Source organism: Schistocerca serialis, chromosome 9 (genome assembly GCF_023864345.2).
Source record: "Schistocerca serialis cubense isolate TAMUIC-IGC-003099 chromosome 9, iqSchSeri2.2, whole genome shotgun sequence".
Lineage (NCBI taxonomy): Eukaryota > Metazoa > Arthropoda > Insecta > Orthoptera > Acrididae > Schistocerca > Schistocerca serialis.
Genome location: NC_064646.1, coordinates 400092086 through 400110192, shown reverse-complemented (window position 1 = coordinate 400110192; position 18107 = coordinate 400092086).

The window sequence follows — 18107 nt, the reverse complement described above, 5'->3', positions numbered from 1 at the left end:
CCAGCGTTTGTGCTGGACGTGCAGACCGCGTGAGACGCCGCTTCATCCAGTCCCAAACATGCTCAATGGGGGACAGATCCGGAGATCTTGCTGGCCAGGGTAGTTGACTTACACCTTCTAGAGCACGTTGGGTGGCACGAGATACATGCGGACGTGCATTGTCCTGTTGGAACAGCAAGTTCCCTTGCCGGTCTAGGAATGGTAGAACGATGGGTTCGATGACGGTTTGGATGTACCGTGCACTATTCAGTGTCCCCTCGACGATCACCAGTGGTGTACGGCCAGTGTAGGAGATCGCTCCCCACACCATGATGCCGGGTGTTGGCCCTGTGTGCCTCGGTCGTATGCAGTCCTGATTGTGGCGCTCACCTGCACGGCGCCAAACACGCATACGACCATCATTGGCACCAAGGCAGAAGCGACTCTCATCGCTGAAGACGACACGTCTCCATTCGTCCCTCCATTCACGCCTGTCGCGACACCACTGGAGGCGGGCTGCACGATGTTGGGGCGTGAGCGGAAGACGGCCTAACGGTGTGCGGGACCGTAGCCCAGCTTCATGGAGACGGTTGCGAATGGTCCTCGCCGATACCCCAGGAGCAACAGTGTCCCTAATTTGCTGGGAAGTGGCGGTGCGGTCCCCTACGGCACTGTGTAGGATCCTACGGTCTTGGCGTGCATCCGTGCGTCGCTGCGGTCCGGTCCCAGGTCGACGGGCACGTGCACCTTCCGCCGACCACTGGCGACAACATCGATGTACTGTGGAGACCTCACGCCCCACGTGTTGAGCAATTCGGCGGTACGTCCACCCGGCCTCCCGCATGCCCACTATACGCCCTCGCTCAAAGTCCGTCAACTGCACATACGGTTCACGTCCACGCTGTCGCGGCATGCTACCAGTGTTAAAGACTGCGATGGAGCTCCGTATGCCACTGCAAACTGGCTGACACTGACGGCGGCGGTGCACAAATGCTACGCAGCTAGCGCCATTCGACGGCCAACACCGCGGTTCCTGGTGTGTCCGCTGTGCCGTGCGTGTGATCATTGCTTGTACAGCCCTCTCGCAGTGTCCGGAGCAAGTATGGTGGGTCTGACACACCGGTGTCAATGTGTTCTTTTTTCCATTTCCAGGAGTGTACCTTAATTTATGTTAGACCATAACTAATACCTCCTTTAGAGAAACGCTTTTATTGTCACTGCTTGTCTACATTTATATTCTCTCTACTCCGTCCATCATCAATTATTTTGCTGCAGAAGCAGGAAAACACCTGTAAAAATCTGAGTGTCTCATTTCCTAATATAATTCGCTAAGCATCTCCTAATTTAATATGACTGCATTTCATTACCCTTGTTTCACTTTTGATGACGCTCATCTTAAGAAATTGTCCATTCCGTTCAATTGTCCTTCCAAGTCCTCTGTCGTCGCTGAAAGAATTACAATGTCATCGCTGACGCACTATTTATGCTGCCCTTGACAGAGAATCAGCTGCACCCCTGTCTCCACACTTCTCAACCATTGCTTGCCTTTGGAGCCTCTGACTCTTGTAACTGCAGTCTGGGTCGTATGTAAGTTGTAAAGAGAAGCAACGCATAAAAACGTAATTTTTACACTGTATTGAAGATGAACTTACATTATATGGCTGAACAGTACTTGCCGTTGTAGTCTTCAGATTGAAGACAATTTTGATGCAGGTGCCCATGCTAGATTGTCCTATGCAAGCTTCTTCATTTCTGCATAACTGCTGCAACCTCCATCGCTTTAAGCCTGCATAGCACTGTCAAGCATTGGTGTCCCCCTACTATTTGTACCCTCCCTACTCTTTCCCCTGTTACCAAACTGATGATTCATTGAGCCCTCAGTAGGTCTATGTGTCCAATCAACCGATCACTTCTTTTAGTCCGGTTGTGCCATAAACTTTTTTCTCTTACCCACAAATATTCAATACCTTTCATCATTCATACCATATACCCATTTAATATTCAACATTCTGTTGTGGCATCACGTTCTAAAAGCTTCTATTCTCTACTTGTCTGAGCTATTTATATCCACGTCTCACATTTAAAATGCTATACTTCAAACAAAACAGATACAAATACTTGTACATCTTGGCAAATGAAGATTCGCAACACCTTTTAAATTATCCTAACGCATAAATTTACAGCTAATGGTAGCAAATTTATGTTTTTCATAAACATTTATTTAGTATCTCCATTCTGGTTTTTATATCATCTGCCGACCGCCGTGGCCGAGCGGTTCTAGGCGCTTCAGTCTGGAACCGCGCCACCGCTACGGTCGCAGGTTCGAATCCTGCCTCGGGCATGGATGTGTGTGATGTCCTGAGGTTAGTTAGGTTTAAGTAGTTCTAAGTTCTAGTGGACTGATGGCCTCAGCTGTTAAGTCCCATAGTGCCCAGAGCCATTTGAACCATTTTTTATATCATCTGCGCTTCGTCTATCATCGGTTAATTTTCTCCTGACGTAGGAAAACTTTTATTCTGCTTTCAGTGCCCTTTTTTTTTCAAGTTAATTTCTTCATGCCAGATAAATGGAATCTAGCTGATCAGCGGCAAAACTGCTGTATGAAAGAAGATACTATATCTCCAGCTACATAACTACACTTGCAGTTTTTAAAGAGTGTACTTATCTACATCTTTAACAAAACAAACGCCTATTTACACTGCAGTGCTACTTGTCAAATCAGATTACAATGAACGTTATTACTTACAGCTAACTAATCGTAAATTTCCGTCTCTGTATTACTGTCTTTCAATGATGTATTCGTGCATTTCTAGAGAATGATTTCTTATTAAAGTACAAACAACTTTTGTTAATTGAAATTCAGAGTCTATATTCTGCAGTTTTGCTCTCACGGCTTCTTTTTCCTCTCCATTAGCCTGCATGACTTCTCCCAGCTGCTTAAATTTCTCTGTATTTTGAGATTTCTATACTTTGTGCTTAATTTTGATCGTGTACTCTTGTTGTTCGAAATTTCCTCCGTTCTTTTCGAAAGTCAGCTGTATTCCAGGTTTTCCGGATTTTTGTACGTATGACTTCCAAAACACTTTGTACTCCGGGCAGCCACCTGTAAAAAGGTCTTCCATTACTAATTTCTCGAGAAGTCTAAAAATTTTACACCCTGAAAATAAGGTTCAAACTTAAAAAACTTTCGAAGAAATTAAGATAACGCGTTGTAGGAGCCATCTCCAACAACAACCATTAAATGGTTAAACTGAATTGAGACATTGCAATCATCTTGCAAATTTCGATTGTTTAAGCAGTTTTATTCACATTGTTGCTCTTACAAACTATATTTTTATGTTGTATGTTTTGTCGTATTACCTGTTTCCTTCTGTTTTCCCTCCATTTACGTTGGTTCACTGCTTTTTACCTATTATCCAAATAATTTTCCATTTTCTCCACCACCTCTCTTCTTGAGAAACCTTTACAGCTCTTTCTTTAACTAAAAGTTTTCATTATCAGTCCAAGCCAGTGAGTACTGTCTGTATTTAACGTCTTTTATTTTCCCTTAAGATTATTTCATGTTACAGGTTTGATTATATTTTGCCATCTTTGTATAACGAATAAAGATTTATTCAAAGACGCGACCCTACTTTCCCTGTCTCGTGCATTCGTAGCTTTTATTGCTACCGTCATGCTCGCCATCCGGTCAGTTCCTTGCCCAGCGTGTCCAGTGTTCCACCGGCTCCAGCCTGTGTTCATTCCGGCTAAGTGACTACTGAGTTGCACATTCCGGTAAATTCCTTAACATAGCCCTTTCTCCATTTTTCAGTGCCTTTTGGTTAGTCTGTTTCTCTGTATCTACTTTCCCGCAACCTGTCTTTATTGACTATTAGTGTCTGTTCTGTCCGCCTCCGGTAGCTGAGTCGTCAGCGAGACAGAATTTCAGTCCTAAGAGCCCGGGTTCGATTCCCGGATGGGTCGGAGATTTTCTCCTCATCATCATCATTTCATCCCCATCGACGCGCAAGTCGCCGAAGTGGCGTCAAATCGAAAGACTTACACCCGGCGAACGGTCTACCCGACGGGAGGCCCTAGCCATACGACATTACATTTCAATCTCTGTTTTCTTTCTACGTTTCCTGTTTTATCGTGGTTCTCATTTGATCCTTTTTCTGCCTGTATAGCATTGTATGCTACTGCCACACAAGTCTATCCCGCCTTATGTAGTTCCCCCAACAGTGAATTCGTCTATTTATATTCCTGTTTTGTTAATCACCTTCGCTGTAATTCTACATTTTCGAATTTTAGATCTTATTAGTTTCCTCGACTTTTTTTATTGTAGGATCCCTTGCTATTTGGAGCGGTTCACTCCATCGTTATTTTTTTTTAGACATGCGATTTATTTTGACTTCACAGAGAATGTTGGATCGTCCATTTAACCCCAGTCTGGTTTTTATATGAGTTGATTGTGAGTACTCTTATCCGTTATTTACTCAGCCTTCCTGAATTTTGTACCGTCAGTTTGACTCACTAAATGACGTACAGATTTTCTCTCCTTTTCAAGTCTGCTTCTAAATCCTCTAGTTCAGTTGAAGTTGATATGAGGCCTGATATAGTCTGAATTTATGCATCAATCGGAGCCTAGCTGCACGTCATTGGTCCCCTCTTTCGCTCATCCTCCACCCCCCTCCCCCCGCCCCCTCCACCCCAACCAACGCCCGCTTCCCGAGCACGGTGTCCCGGGTTCGATTCCCGGCGGTATCAGGGATTTTCACCTGCCTCGAGATGACTGGGTGCTTTTGTTGTCCTCATCACTTCATCATCAATCATGAAAGTGGCGAGATTGGGCTGATCAAAGGTTGGGAATTTGTACGGGCGCTGATAACCGCGCAGTTGAGCGCCCCCCAAACCAAACATCATCATCATCATCATCATCCAACCAACGCCGATGCGCTGTACTTATGTACCTAATGGATCTTTTTATACAAAACTTGCGTTTAACATCTCATGTAGAGATTCGAGTATTTACATCAGATTATATTCATGTTAAGATCTGTAGAAGTGTGTATTACTAGGGGAAAGATAGATACATGATGACTGAGTGTTGTGTGATGTCCTTAGGTTAGTTAGGTTTAGGTAGTTCTAAGTTCTGGGGGACTGATGACCATATATGTTAAGTCCCATGGTGCTCAGAGCCATTTTTGAAAGATAGATACCGCTTACAGGAAAATCATAGAGACTTCTAGAGAAAAAAGAGGCAGCTGTACGAATACCAAGAGCTGAAATGGCAAGCCCAAAGTGAGCAAAGAACGGAAAGGCGAACGGAAAGTAAGAATGACCTATCCAAGGGAAATTAAATTGAGGGCAGTATTTTTTAAATGGAAGAGGGAGAGGATGAATAAGAGTTGCGAAGTATGATATTCCGAGAAGAAATCGATAGGGCATCGAAAGACCTAAATAGAAAGAAGGCGCCTGCAGAAGCCTACATTCTGTCGGAACCAATGATAGCCTTCGGGGAGCCAGCCATGACAAAACTACTACTCTGTTGTGCAAGGTATGTGAGACAGGTGAAATACCCTGAGACTCAAAGAATAGTTTAATAGTTGTAATTCCAAGAAAAGGCAGGTACTTACAAGTATGAACACTAGCGAAAAATCTGTTTTATAATTCATGCTTTCAAAATACTGGCATTAATTATTTACAGAAGAATGGAGAAACTTGTAGAAGCCGATCTCGGAGAAGTTCAGGTTGGGTTCCGGAGAAATGCAGGAACACGTGAAGCAATGCAGATCCTACGACTTATCTAAAAAGATAGGAAGAAAAATGGTAAACATTCGTTTATAGCATTTGTAGATATAGCCCAGTTTTTCACCATTTCTAAGACAGCAGAGATAAAATATTGGGAGCCAAAGGTTATTTACAATTTGTTCAGAAACCATTCCGCATTTATATCAGTCAAATGATATAAAAGGCAAGCAGTGGTTGAGAAGGGAGTGAGACGGGGATGAAGCTTGTCTCCAATGTTATTCAATCTGTACATTGAACAAGAAGGAAAGGAAACTAAGGACAAATTAGTAAAAGGAGTTGAAGTTTAGGGAGCGGAAATAGCGCGTTGACAATGGTATTGTATTCCTGTCAGAGACGGTAAAGAACTTGGGAGAAAAGTTGAAGGTAATGGATAGCGTCTTGAAAGAGATTATAAGATGAACGTCAACAGAAGTGAAACAAGGGTGATGAACTGCAGCTGTTTTAAATACATATGCTGCTAAGGGAATAGTTTTAGGAAATGATACACTAAAATTAGTAGACGTGTTTTCCTACTTCAGCAGTAAAACAACTGATGATGGACAAAGCAGAGAGGATATGAATACAAACTAGCAATAACAAGAAAAGCGTTCCTGAAAAAAGAGGAATTAGTTAATTATCATCTAATGTAAATTTAAGTGTTTAGGTATCTTTTGCGGCGTGTTCGTCTGAAGTGTAACCTTATAAGGAAGTGAAGTACACAGGATAAAAAGTTCAGACAGAAGAGAATAGATTTTTGAAATGTAGTGTTACAGAATAAAGTTGAATGTTATGTGGATATATCGAGTAACTGACAGGGAGACATTGCAATCAACTGGTCAACAAATAACTTATGGGAGAAATTGAGTAAAAGAAGGGGTCGGTTTATATGATACATCTTGAAATGTAAAGTAATAGTTAGTTTGTTAAATAAGGGAAATACTGATGTTAAAACTGTAGAGGGAGAGTTAGGCATGAAAACAGTAAGCAGGTTGAAACTGTTGTAGGTAGCGGTAGTTTCGCAGAGATGAAGAGCCTTCCTAAGTTTAGACTAGCCTGGAGAGTTTCATCCAACCAGATCACTACAGCAACAAGCTTCTTCGGAAAAATGAAATGTCAGTGAAAATGAATACTTACCAGCAAAACTCTTAAGAGTTTTCTTTGAGCTTAAATGAAGGCAGATTGAAATTATTTCAGTACCAACTTAGCCAAACTTGCAACACGTTTCACTGACTAAAAAATGGTCATCTACAACTATTAATCTGACTGCTGTTAAAAACATCAGTTTGCAGTTACGATCTGAGGACTAACACTACGGATATCACATTGAATTACCGATTTTAACCTGAGAAGCGAACGTTCGTGTCACTATAAGAGCTTACGATATGCGGTTGTTACGGGCCATTACGGAGATCGGTTCTGCATGTTGTCCAACGGAAGTATTGTAGGACCAGTTCATTTATATTATTAAGACAGAACTTCTCTGTTTTTACTACTTACATATCACAGCGTGTGTTATCTGTATGAGTGATTAGCTAACCTTTGAGAGAAGGATGTGTTGGATTATTTCTTTATTTTTGTGTGAAAGTCACCAACCTGTTTTTCATCCGGTCACGTGAATGGGTTTTGCGATGTGTGAACGCGACTATGCTTTGATTTGAAAGTACTAGCCTTTGAGTTAACTGCACTCGTAGAAGGTTTGCCAACCGCGGACGATCAGTCGTCAGCAAAATGCAGATATTTTGAAGAATAAGTTGAACGCTTGTGAGTAACGGAAACGCTACCCCCATTCTTGAACACCGTTAGGTGCTCGTGCTGACCGCAGCGGTACACGGAGGAGGACACTCTTGTCTGAGCCCTACGGTTGTAAGCATGTAAGACTGTTATGGGAATCACTCTCACTAATTATTAACAAAAAATATTCTAATGAGTATTTATAAATTCTGAAAGAAACTTATCTCAGTTTAATTGAATCAGCTGTGGTTACTTGGTGAAACATTGTAAATTAACTAAATAAATACTGTTCTTTTCCTCGTTTCACAAATTTCAGTAAGGTTACTGCACAAACTAGGTTCCGGGTTATAAGCCCATTTTCAAGTACATTACTAATTCCAAAGATGAAACAGTAAAGATAAACACGATGATAAGGCAAAGATAGACATTTCAATTTCTTAATGTATCGATCCTTGGCATGATGTAAAATTAGTTTAATGACTGTTTTTTTGACAACTTACATATAGAATTAAACAATTCAGCAGTTACTCTAACATGATTAAACATACCTATAAATAAATTTATGCATCAGTCTAGAACTTTTTATCTACTCATGGACTGAGGCCCAAAGTTTTACTTCTTTCTAGCAGCTGTGATATCATCTAAAAGAGGTGAATAATCAAATTTAATTTGACCATTTAATAACAGTTTTGGGGATATACACATCCGTTTTTTAGTTCCTAGAGTTTCTAACTGGCTGAGTTTTACCCCCTTCTCCTCTATGGGCAAGAGTCGTACATCTATGATGTATTTGTGGTGTTTGTTAAGGCAATTTTCGGCAATGGCTGAATGAAGCTTCTTCAATCTTCGTCTTCTATGATGTTCCTTAAGCCTGGTCCAGATTGACCTCCCAGTCTGTCCAGTGAAGCAAGATTGACACCCCTAGGATATGATCTTATAAAACCCACGTTTTGTGATGGCTGGTTGTTTCTATTTTGCATTGAACAAGCAACTACCTACTGTTTGATTGGCATAGAAAAGCACAGAGAGGAACCCTTTGCTTCAGAACGTTACTTATCCTGTTTGACATTTGTTTAGTTAACCTATTTCCTTTCAACAATGTTATGGAAAGCTGTCTGTGCTTATATTCAAATTTGTTTTATTTAAGTTTCGTTGATGATGAACAATTTAGCTTACCGAGCTTTGTTCCATCTCAAGCATGATCACGTGGTATGACTACCCATCACAGTTGGGTTTCCCCTTCTTGTTCCGATCTTATTTCAAAATGTAGATTATTTCACAGTGTGTAATAGCTGAATCATCGTGTTTAGTGATTTTCGAACCGAAAACAGCTATACTGACCTTCGCGTGTGAAAGCGATGTGTGTAACATTCATTCGAGTTTGGTTTCTTACGAGAAGCAATTCCCTTCAGCGACAATTTGCAGTGAATTCACGATCCTTTTCTGAGCTATTTGCGATAATTTGAGATGATTTTATTGGTGACCGATCCGAGCCCTTCCTGCGTGGATCAGACTACGTGATATAGAGTCGGTTGTATTCCGGTAATATCTTATAACTTTCACAGTAAGTAAAATTACAAGTTGTACGTAACCTTGCAGATGGAGAGAATTTTTCGTCGCTAAGGATTTATCCATTTTTACTTATTTTGTTAGAAGAGTCATACTGATAGCTATTCTGGCAGTTGTGTTTTGCGTTAGTTAGACTTTCGTTGAGTAATTGGTTAATTAGTATCTGTACCTCCCCAGAGTCAGTGATTGAAGGAATTTTAGTGCATATTGTTCCAGCCTTCCTGATTTTCTGAATTGTTACCCCGTCTCACAGGTGAGGCAGTTCGTACTAACAGTAAGACAGAAGAACTCATTTTGTTCTGTCATCCGTATGTATTATGGGTCTCGTATTGAACTAGATTTTTGAGATTACTTGAGCCGTTTGCTATGTCCCTGGAGACTAAATGTTGAGATGAATTAAGATCCAGTACTTTTACAATGAATCGCCTGGTTACTGACTATACCACACGTCTACCGCTTCCTATCTACCTCCGCTTATGAATCTTTTAATTGGTTCTGCTATCTGTGTACTTGAAAAGGAAATCTGAAGTTCTGTTATTTGAGGATAAAAACAGTCACGTTGCCCTCTACTACGTGCTCATACTAATCTGTAGCTGTTATTCGTTGCGTGACTTGAAAACTCTTATTCTTTCTTTAGGCTTATGGGTATTTAAATTTTTAATGAGTATTGCACTAGTAGTAAATGACAGGCAGAAAGTGAGTGAGCCCAGGTCATTCTGGCGGCTTCCAAGATCCCACAATTAGCACTGTGATGGAATTAGACGAAGATAAGAGTCGTTTAGAGATAATCAGAATTATAATATAAAACACCTCCCTCCCGCATACATTCTGCGGGTTTCTGCTCCGAACTAATATAAAACAGCCTCCTTTCGATATGGCAATGAGAACGATTACTGGGTGTATCAAATCTGCTTCACTATATTGACTTCCAACTCTCACCCATATCACTGCACCCCATCTGCGCAGACAGGAAGCCCTCAGCCGGCCAGGGTGGCCGAGCGGTTGTAGGCGCTACAGTCTGGAACCGCGAGACCGCTACGGTCGCAGGTTCGAATCCTGCCTCGGGCGTGGATGTGTGTGATGTCCTTAGGTTAGTTAGGTTTAAGTAGTTCTAAGTTCTAGGGGGACTGATGACCTTAGAAGTTAAGTCCCATAGAGCTCAGAGACAGGAAGCCCTCATGAAATAGTGCAAGAAAATCGCGAATAATCTCAAACTACAAAAAAAATATATCTGAATGGATCGAAAAGTAGCAGTTGACCCTAAATAACGAAAAGTGTGAGGTCATCCACATGAGTGCTAAAAGGAACTCGTTAAACTTCGGTTACACGATAAACCACTCTAATCTAAAAGACGTAAATTCAACTAATGCCTAAGTACACTCCTGGAAATTGAAATAAGAACACCGTGAATTCATTGTCCCAGGAAGGGGAAACTTTATTGACACATTCCTGGGGTCAGATACATCACATGATCACGCTGACAGAACCACAGGCACATAGACACAGGCAACAGAGCATGCACAATGTCGGCACTAGTACAGTGTATATCCACCTTTCGCAGCAATGCAGGCTGCTATTCTCCCATGGAGACGATCGTAGAGATGCTGGATGTAGTCCTGTGGAACGGCTTACCATGCCATTTCCACCTGGCGCCTCAGTTGGACCAGCGTTCGTGCTGGACGTGCAGACCACGTGAGACGACGCTTCATCCAGTCCCAAACATGCTCAATGGGGGACAGATCCGGAGATCTTGCTGGCCAGGGTAGTTGACTTACACCTTCTAGAGCACGTTGGGTGGCACGGGATACATGCGGACGTGCATTGTCCTGTTGGAACAGCAAGTTCCCTTGCCGGTGTAGGAATGGTAGAACGATGGGTTCGATGACGGTTTGGATGTACCGTGCACTATTCAGTGTCCCCTCGACGATCACCAGTGGTGTATGACCAGTGTAGGAGATCGCTCCCCACACCATGATGCCGGGTGTTGGCCCTGTGTGCCTCGGTCGTATGCAGTCCTGATTGTGGCGCTCACCTGCACGGCGCCAAACACGCATACGACCATCATTGGCACCATGGCAGAAGCGACTCTCATCGCTGAAGACGACACGTCTCCATTCGTCCCTCCATTCACGCCTGTCGCGACACCACTGGAGGCGGGCTGCACGATGTTGGGGCGTGAGCGGAAGACGGCCTAACGGTGTGCGGGACCGTAGCCCAGCTTCATGGAGACGGTTGCGAATGGTCCTCGCCGATACCCCAGGAGCAACAGTGTCCCTAATTTGCTGGGAAGTGGCGGTGCGGTCCCCTACGGCACTGCGTAGGATCCTACGGTCTTGGCGTGCATCCGTGCGTCGCTGCGGTCCGGTCCCAGGTCGACGGGCACGTGCACCTACCGCCGAGCACTGGCGACAACATCGATGTACTGTGGAGACCTCACGCCCCACGTGTTGAGCAATTCGGCGGTACGTCCACCCGGCCTCCCGCATGCCCACTATACGCCCTCGCTCAAAGTCCGTCAACTGCACATACGGTTTACGTCCACGCTGTCGCGGCATGCTACCAGTGTTAAAGACTGCGATGGAGCTCCGTATGCCACGGCAAACTGGCTGACACTGACGGCGGCGGTGCACAAATGCTGCGCAGCTAGCGCCATTCGACGGCCAACACCGCGGTTCCTGGTGTGTCCGCTGTGCCGTGCGTGTGATCATTGCTTGTACAGCCCTCTCGCAGTGTCCGGAGCAAGTATGGTGGGTCTGACACACCGGTGTCAATGTGTTCTTTTTTCCATTTCCAGGAGTGTATTACAATTACGAACAACTTAAATTGGAAAGAACACATAGAAAATGTTGTGGGGAACGCTAACCAAAGGCTGTGATTTATTGGCAGGACACTTAGAAAATGTAACAGCCCTACTAAGGAGACTGCCTACACTATGCTTGTCCGTTCTCTGTTGGAATACCGCTGCGCGTGTGAGATCCTTACCAGATACGACTGACGGAATACATCGAAAAAGTACAAAGAAAGGCAGCCCGTTTTGTATTATCGCGAAATATGGGAGAGAGTGTCACAGACATGATGCAGAATTTGGGCTGGAAATCATTAAAAGAAAGGCGTTTTGTCGTTGCGACGGAATCATCTCACAAAATTCCAATCACCAACTTTCTCCTCCGAATGCGAAAATATTTTGTGGACACCGACCTACATAGGGTGGAACGATCACCACGATAAAATAAGGGAAATCAGAGCTCGTACGGAAAGATATAGGTGTTCATTCTTGCCGCGCGCTATACGAAATTGGAATAATAGAGAATTGTGAAGGTGGTTCGATGAACCCTCTACCAGGCACTTAAATGTGATTAGCAGAGTATCCATGTAGATGTAGATAATACCAGGACATAACTTGTCTGACAAGAAATAAATTACGATCCTGAAACTCACAATGACGTCTTTTTCAACGGCTCTTTACGACAGCTTCAGTCCCAGCGACACATGGTTGAATTGTGGAATGGAAAATGCCCCCTACTATTTACGTGACCTAATAGATCCATCAGAAATGACCACTGATTTTGAACTACTTCAGCATATATGTAAAAATTTAAACAGAACTCAGAGAGGACAGAATACTGGTACAGAAAATCTACAGGAAAATTTCCAGCACCAAACTGCGACTGTGTAGCTCCAGGACAACCCATCTGTCACCTAGTAAAAGAACAAAAGAATGTGATCTGAGAGCACACCCTGGTGATCCAGTGGGGCTCTTCGTTCCAATTGGCACGAGTCTCGAGCGGACAGCTGCAACTATTCTTGATATGTAAAATTTATGTTTTCTCTGAAATATCTTGTAATATTATGCCCCCCCACACTCTGAATAAACAAATAAATAAATAAAAATGTACTAGACGTGGTCCTATAGAAGGTGGTATGCCCTTGTCTTCCAGCACCCTTTGAACTGATTTACTCAGCCAATTATAGGGGAACTTTAAAAAGTTTATTGTGCACTCCAAACGTTAGTGCTGTAAAACAGTTTTGACACAAATCATTATCAGTGCAGAAGGAGGTACCGAGTGAGACAGCATCGTGGTAAGCCACTTGTGATACTACTCTCACGTATCGCTGAGCGATACTGCGGCAGAAACTGCCACTGTTTGATGGTTATTTTATTGAGAGTACTAGACACGTGGAATGCGAGAAAGGTTCAAAATGGTTCAAATGGCTCTGAGCACTATGGGACTCAACTTGTGAGGTCATCAGTCCCCTAGAACTTAGAACTATTTAAACCTAACTAACCTAAGGACATCACACACATCCATGCCCAAGGCATAATTCGAACTTGCGACCGTTCCAGACTGTAGCGCGTAGATCCGCTCGGCCACCTCGGCCGGCTGCGAGGAAGGCTTTAAGCTTTTTACGCTCGGAAAGTACACGCCCAGTGTGGTCTGAGGGTCCTGCTATCAGTGAATCTCGTTGAGAGAGGCGAACCTCCCCAGTGAGACAAGCAATTTTTGTAGCAGTGAGGCTACGGCTACCTTTTGGCTTTTGCGAGCGGAGCCACCTCTTGATCTACCTGAGGGCACGGAGGCATCAATTTGTAATTTTATGTGAGGTGTAGATAGACTTGTTCTCTGTTAATTTTTACGGTCATTTTTGTAAGTCGTTAAAGCAAATAAATATATGTTGATCTCAATCTTGACTTAGATTCCAAGATCCTTTACAGTGTCCTATAACTTTTTCGTCTTCATAGGACCCATTAAAAATAAATGTAATGTGGTGCTCACCTAAGCTGATTGTTCTCATTGCGACGGCGTTATCGTTGTGCATAGTGGCCAGACTCAACGACCATTCTTTTATTATTCGACGAAGGTAACGAGCATTTTTTAGCTCGTCTTCTTCTCTTATTAATCTTTGTATTGACTAGGAAAAGCTGTGTCGGTTTGTCCTAGGATTATAAGTTTTCTGTGTATTGTTTCATAATTATTTGGTTAACAACCTTTCAGTATTCATACAGGCCATTAAAATTGCTACGCCAAGAAGAAATGTAGATGATAAACGGGTATTCATTGGAAAAATATATTATACTAGAACTGACATGTGATTACATTTTCACGCAATTTAGGTGCATAGATCCTGAGAAATCAGTACCCAGAACAACCACCTCTGGCCGTAATAACGGCCTTGATACGCCTGGGCATTGAGTCAAAAAGAGCTTGGATGGCTTGTAAAGGTACAGCTGCCCATGCAGCTTCAACATGATACCACAGTTCATCAAGAGTAGTAACTGGCGTATTGTGACGAGCCAGTTCCTCGGGCACCATTGACCAGACTTTTTCAATTGGTGAGATATCTGGAGAATGTGCTCGCCAGGGAAGCAGTCCAACATTTTATATATCCAGAAAGGATCGTACAGGACCTGCAACATGCGGTCGTGCATTATCCTGCTGAAATGTAGCGTTTCGCAGGGAACGAATAGAGGGTAGAGCCACGGGTCGTAACACATCTGAAATGTAACGTCCACTGTTCAAAGCGCCCTCAATGCGAACAAGAGGTGACCGATACGTGTAACCAATAGCACCCCACCGCAATGTCGCCAAACACGGATGCGACCATCATGATGCTGTAAACATCCGAAAAAATGACGTTTTGCCATTGGTGCACCTAGGTTCGTCGTTGAGTACACCATCGCTGGTGCTCCTATCTGCGATGCAACGTCAAAGGTAACTGCAGTCATGGCCTCCGAGCTGATAGTCCATGCTGCTGCAAACGTCGTCGAATTGCTCGTGCAGATGGTTGTTGTCTTCCAAACGTCCCCATCTGTTGACTCAGGGATCGTGAAGTGGCTGCACGATCCGTTACAGCCATGCGGATAAGATGCCTGTCATCTCGAATGCTAGTGATACGAGGCCGTTGGGATCCAGCACGGTGTTCCGTATTACCCTCCTAAACCCACCGATTCCATATTCTGCTAACAGTCATTGGATCTCGACCAAAGCGAGCAGCGATGTCGCGATACGATAAACCGCGATCGCGATAAGCTACAATCCGACCTTTATCAAAGTCGGAAACGTGATGGTACGCATTTCTCCTCCTTACACGAGGCATCACAACAACGTTTCACCAGGCAAGGCCGGGCAACTATTGTTTGTGTATGAGGAATCGGTTGGAAACTTTCCTCAGCCGGCCGAAGTGGCCGAGCGGTTCTGGGCGCTACAGTCTGGAACCGCGCGACCGCTACGGTCGCAGGTTCGAATCCTGCCTTAGGTTAGTTAGGTTTAAGTAGTTTTAAGTTCTAGGGGACTGATAACCTCAGATGTTAAGTCCCATAGTGCTCAGAGCCATTTGAACTTTCCTCATGTCAGTACGTTGTAGGTCTCGCCACCGGCGCCAACCTTGTATGAATGCTCTGAAAAGCTAATCATTTGCATATCACAGCATCTTCTTCCTGTCGGTTAAATTTCGCGTCTGTAGCACGTCATCTTCGTGTTTTTGTTTTTGTTTTTTTTTTTTTTTGTGGTTTTAGGGCGCAAAACTTCTATGGTCATTAGCGCCCAGCCCGTGACGTAGAAAACAGGAAAAAAACGAAATTTAAAATCAGCAGCAATGGGAACAAAGTCATAAAATTTGAGAAACTAAAGGCAGAAGGAATGCTTAAAAATCCACTATAGAAAGGGGTTGGTTGTCCCCAAAAAAAGCTTCAAATGACTGACGTCATTTCACTGTCACTAATAAACTGTAGAACGCGGTCAGCTGAGCGCGTGTCATCTGCTAAAATCGACGATAGATCAGGCGATAGCTGTAGACGGGAGCGTAACGGATTAAAATAGGGGCATTCAATTAAAAGGTGTCTGACCGTCCACAGCTGAGAGCAGTGGGGACAGAGTGGGGGAGGATCACCGCTTAAAAGATGTCGATGACTAAAAAGACAGTGCCGTATCCGGAGTCTAGCTAAAATTACCTCCTCCCGACGACGCGTTCGGGAAGAAGAGGTCCAAGCGCAAGGAAGGGCTTTCACTTCCCGCAATTTATTATGGGGAAGTGTTGACCAATGCGCATGCCATAAATGAGCGACTTGGCGACATAAACCGCTCCGTAGATCGGTAAACGGAAGAGACTGAATAGCTGGCCGAGGAAGAGAGACTGCAGCCTTGGCCGCTATATCGGCCGCCTCATTCCCACAGATACCAGCGTGTCCCGGGAGCCAGAGGAACGCCACTGAGACGCCCCCCAGGTGGAGCAAGCGCAGACAGTCCTGAATCCGGTGGACCAGAGGGTGCACAGGGTAAAGAGCTTGGAGACTTAGGAGAGAGCTGAGAGAATCTGAGCAGATTACGTACTGTATCCGCTGATGGCGGCGGATGTAGTGGACAGCCTGGAGAACAGCGTAAAGCTCCGCAGTATAAACTGAACACTGGTCGGGAAGCCGAAAGTGATTTGGGGTGTCGCCAACAATTTAGGCACTCCCTACACCTAACGATGTTTTCGAGCCGTCGGTGTAAATAAATGTGGCTTCCGTCATTTGTGCACATAGAGCAGCAAATGCCCGACGGTAAACAAGTGTAGGGGTACCATCCTTGGGAAATTGACATAGGTCTCTGAGCAAGTCGATCCGGGGACGGAGCCAAGGCGGTGCTGTACCCCAAGTTGTCAAGAAGGTTTTAGGAAAGCGGAAGGATAGAGAATGGAGCAGTTGACGGAAGCGGACTCCCGGGCGTAGTAGGGAGGAGGAGCGGCCTGCATACCCGACATCAAAGGAGGCGTCGAAAAAAAGGTCATGGGTTGGATTAGCAGGCATGGAAGACAGATGGCTAGCATAACGACTCAGAAGGACTGCCCGCCGATTGGACAGCAGAGGTTCAGCAGTCTCAGCATAAAGGCTTTCCACAGGGCTGGTGTGAAAAGCTCCAGACACTAAACGTTATCCACGGTGGTGGATAGAGTCGAGACGCCGAAGAATAGACGGCCGAGCAGAGGAGTAGACTATGCTTCCATAATCCAATTTCGAGCGCACTAAGGCGCGATAGAGGCGGAGAAGGACCACTCGGTCCGCTCCCCAGGAGGTACCATTCAGGACACGGACGGTGTTAAGGGAACGTAGACAGCGAGCCGAAAGATAGGAAACGTGGGAGGACCAGCACAGTTTTCTGTCAAACATAAGACCCAAGAATTTAGCGACGTCGGAAAACGGAAGGTTGACAGGACCTAGATGTAAGGAGGGCGGAAGAAACTCCTTACGTCGCCAAAAATTAACACAAACGGTCTTACTGGGTGAGAAACGGAAGCCGGTTTCGATGCTCCACGAGTGGAGGCGATCGAGACATCCTTGAAGACGTCTTTCAAGAAGGCTGGTCCGTTGAGAGCTGTAGTAGATCGCAAAATCGTCCACAAAGAGGGAGCCCGAGACATCAGGAAGGAGACAATCCATAATTGGATTAATGGCGATGGCAAACAGTACAACACTCAGCACGGAGTCCTGGGGTACCCCGTTTTCTTGGGAGAAAGTACGTGAGAGAGTAGTGTTCACCCGCACCCTAAATGTGCGCTCTGCCATAAATTCGCGAAGAAAAAGGGGCAGCCGGCCTCGAAAGCCCCAAGAGAACAGTGTGCGGAGGATGCCTGTCCTCCAACAGGTATCGTATGCTCTCTCCAGATCAAAAAATATTGCTACCGTTTGGCGTTTCCGGAGAAAATTGTTCATGATATAAGTGGAGAGAGCAACAAGATGGTCAACGGCAGAACGATGCTTTCGGAATCCGCATTGGGCTGGTGTTAAAAGACTGCGGGATTCCAGCCACCAAGCTGGCGAGTAGTGTAAGCAGTGATATTGCATGCCGTCAAACATTAAGGAACTTTCACAGTGAACTGCTAGACAGTGTTTCGATCATCGCTCGGAATCGCAGTCTTAGGTTTACCGTGATTTCTCTAAATCACTTAAGATGAATGCCAGGATGGTTTCCTTGAAAAAAGTACTGCAGGTTTCCTCCTCCAGTCCGAGGTTATGCTCCGTCTCTAATAACTCGTCATTGCCAGGACTTTAAATCATAATATTCCTTTTTACTGACAGGAGT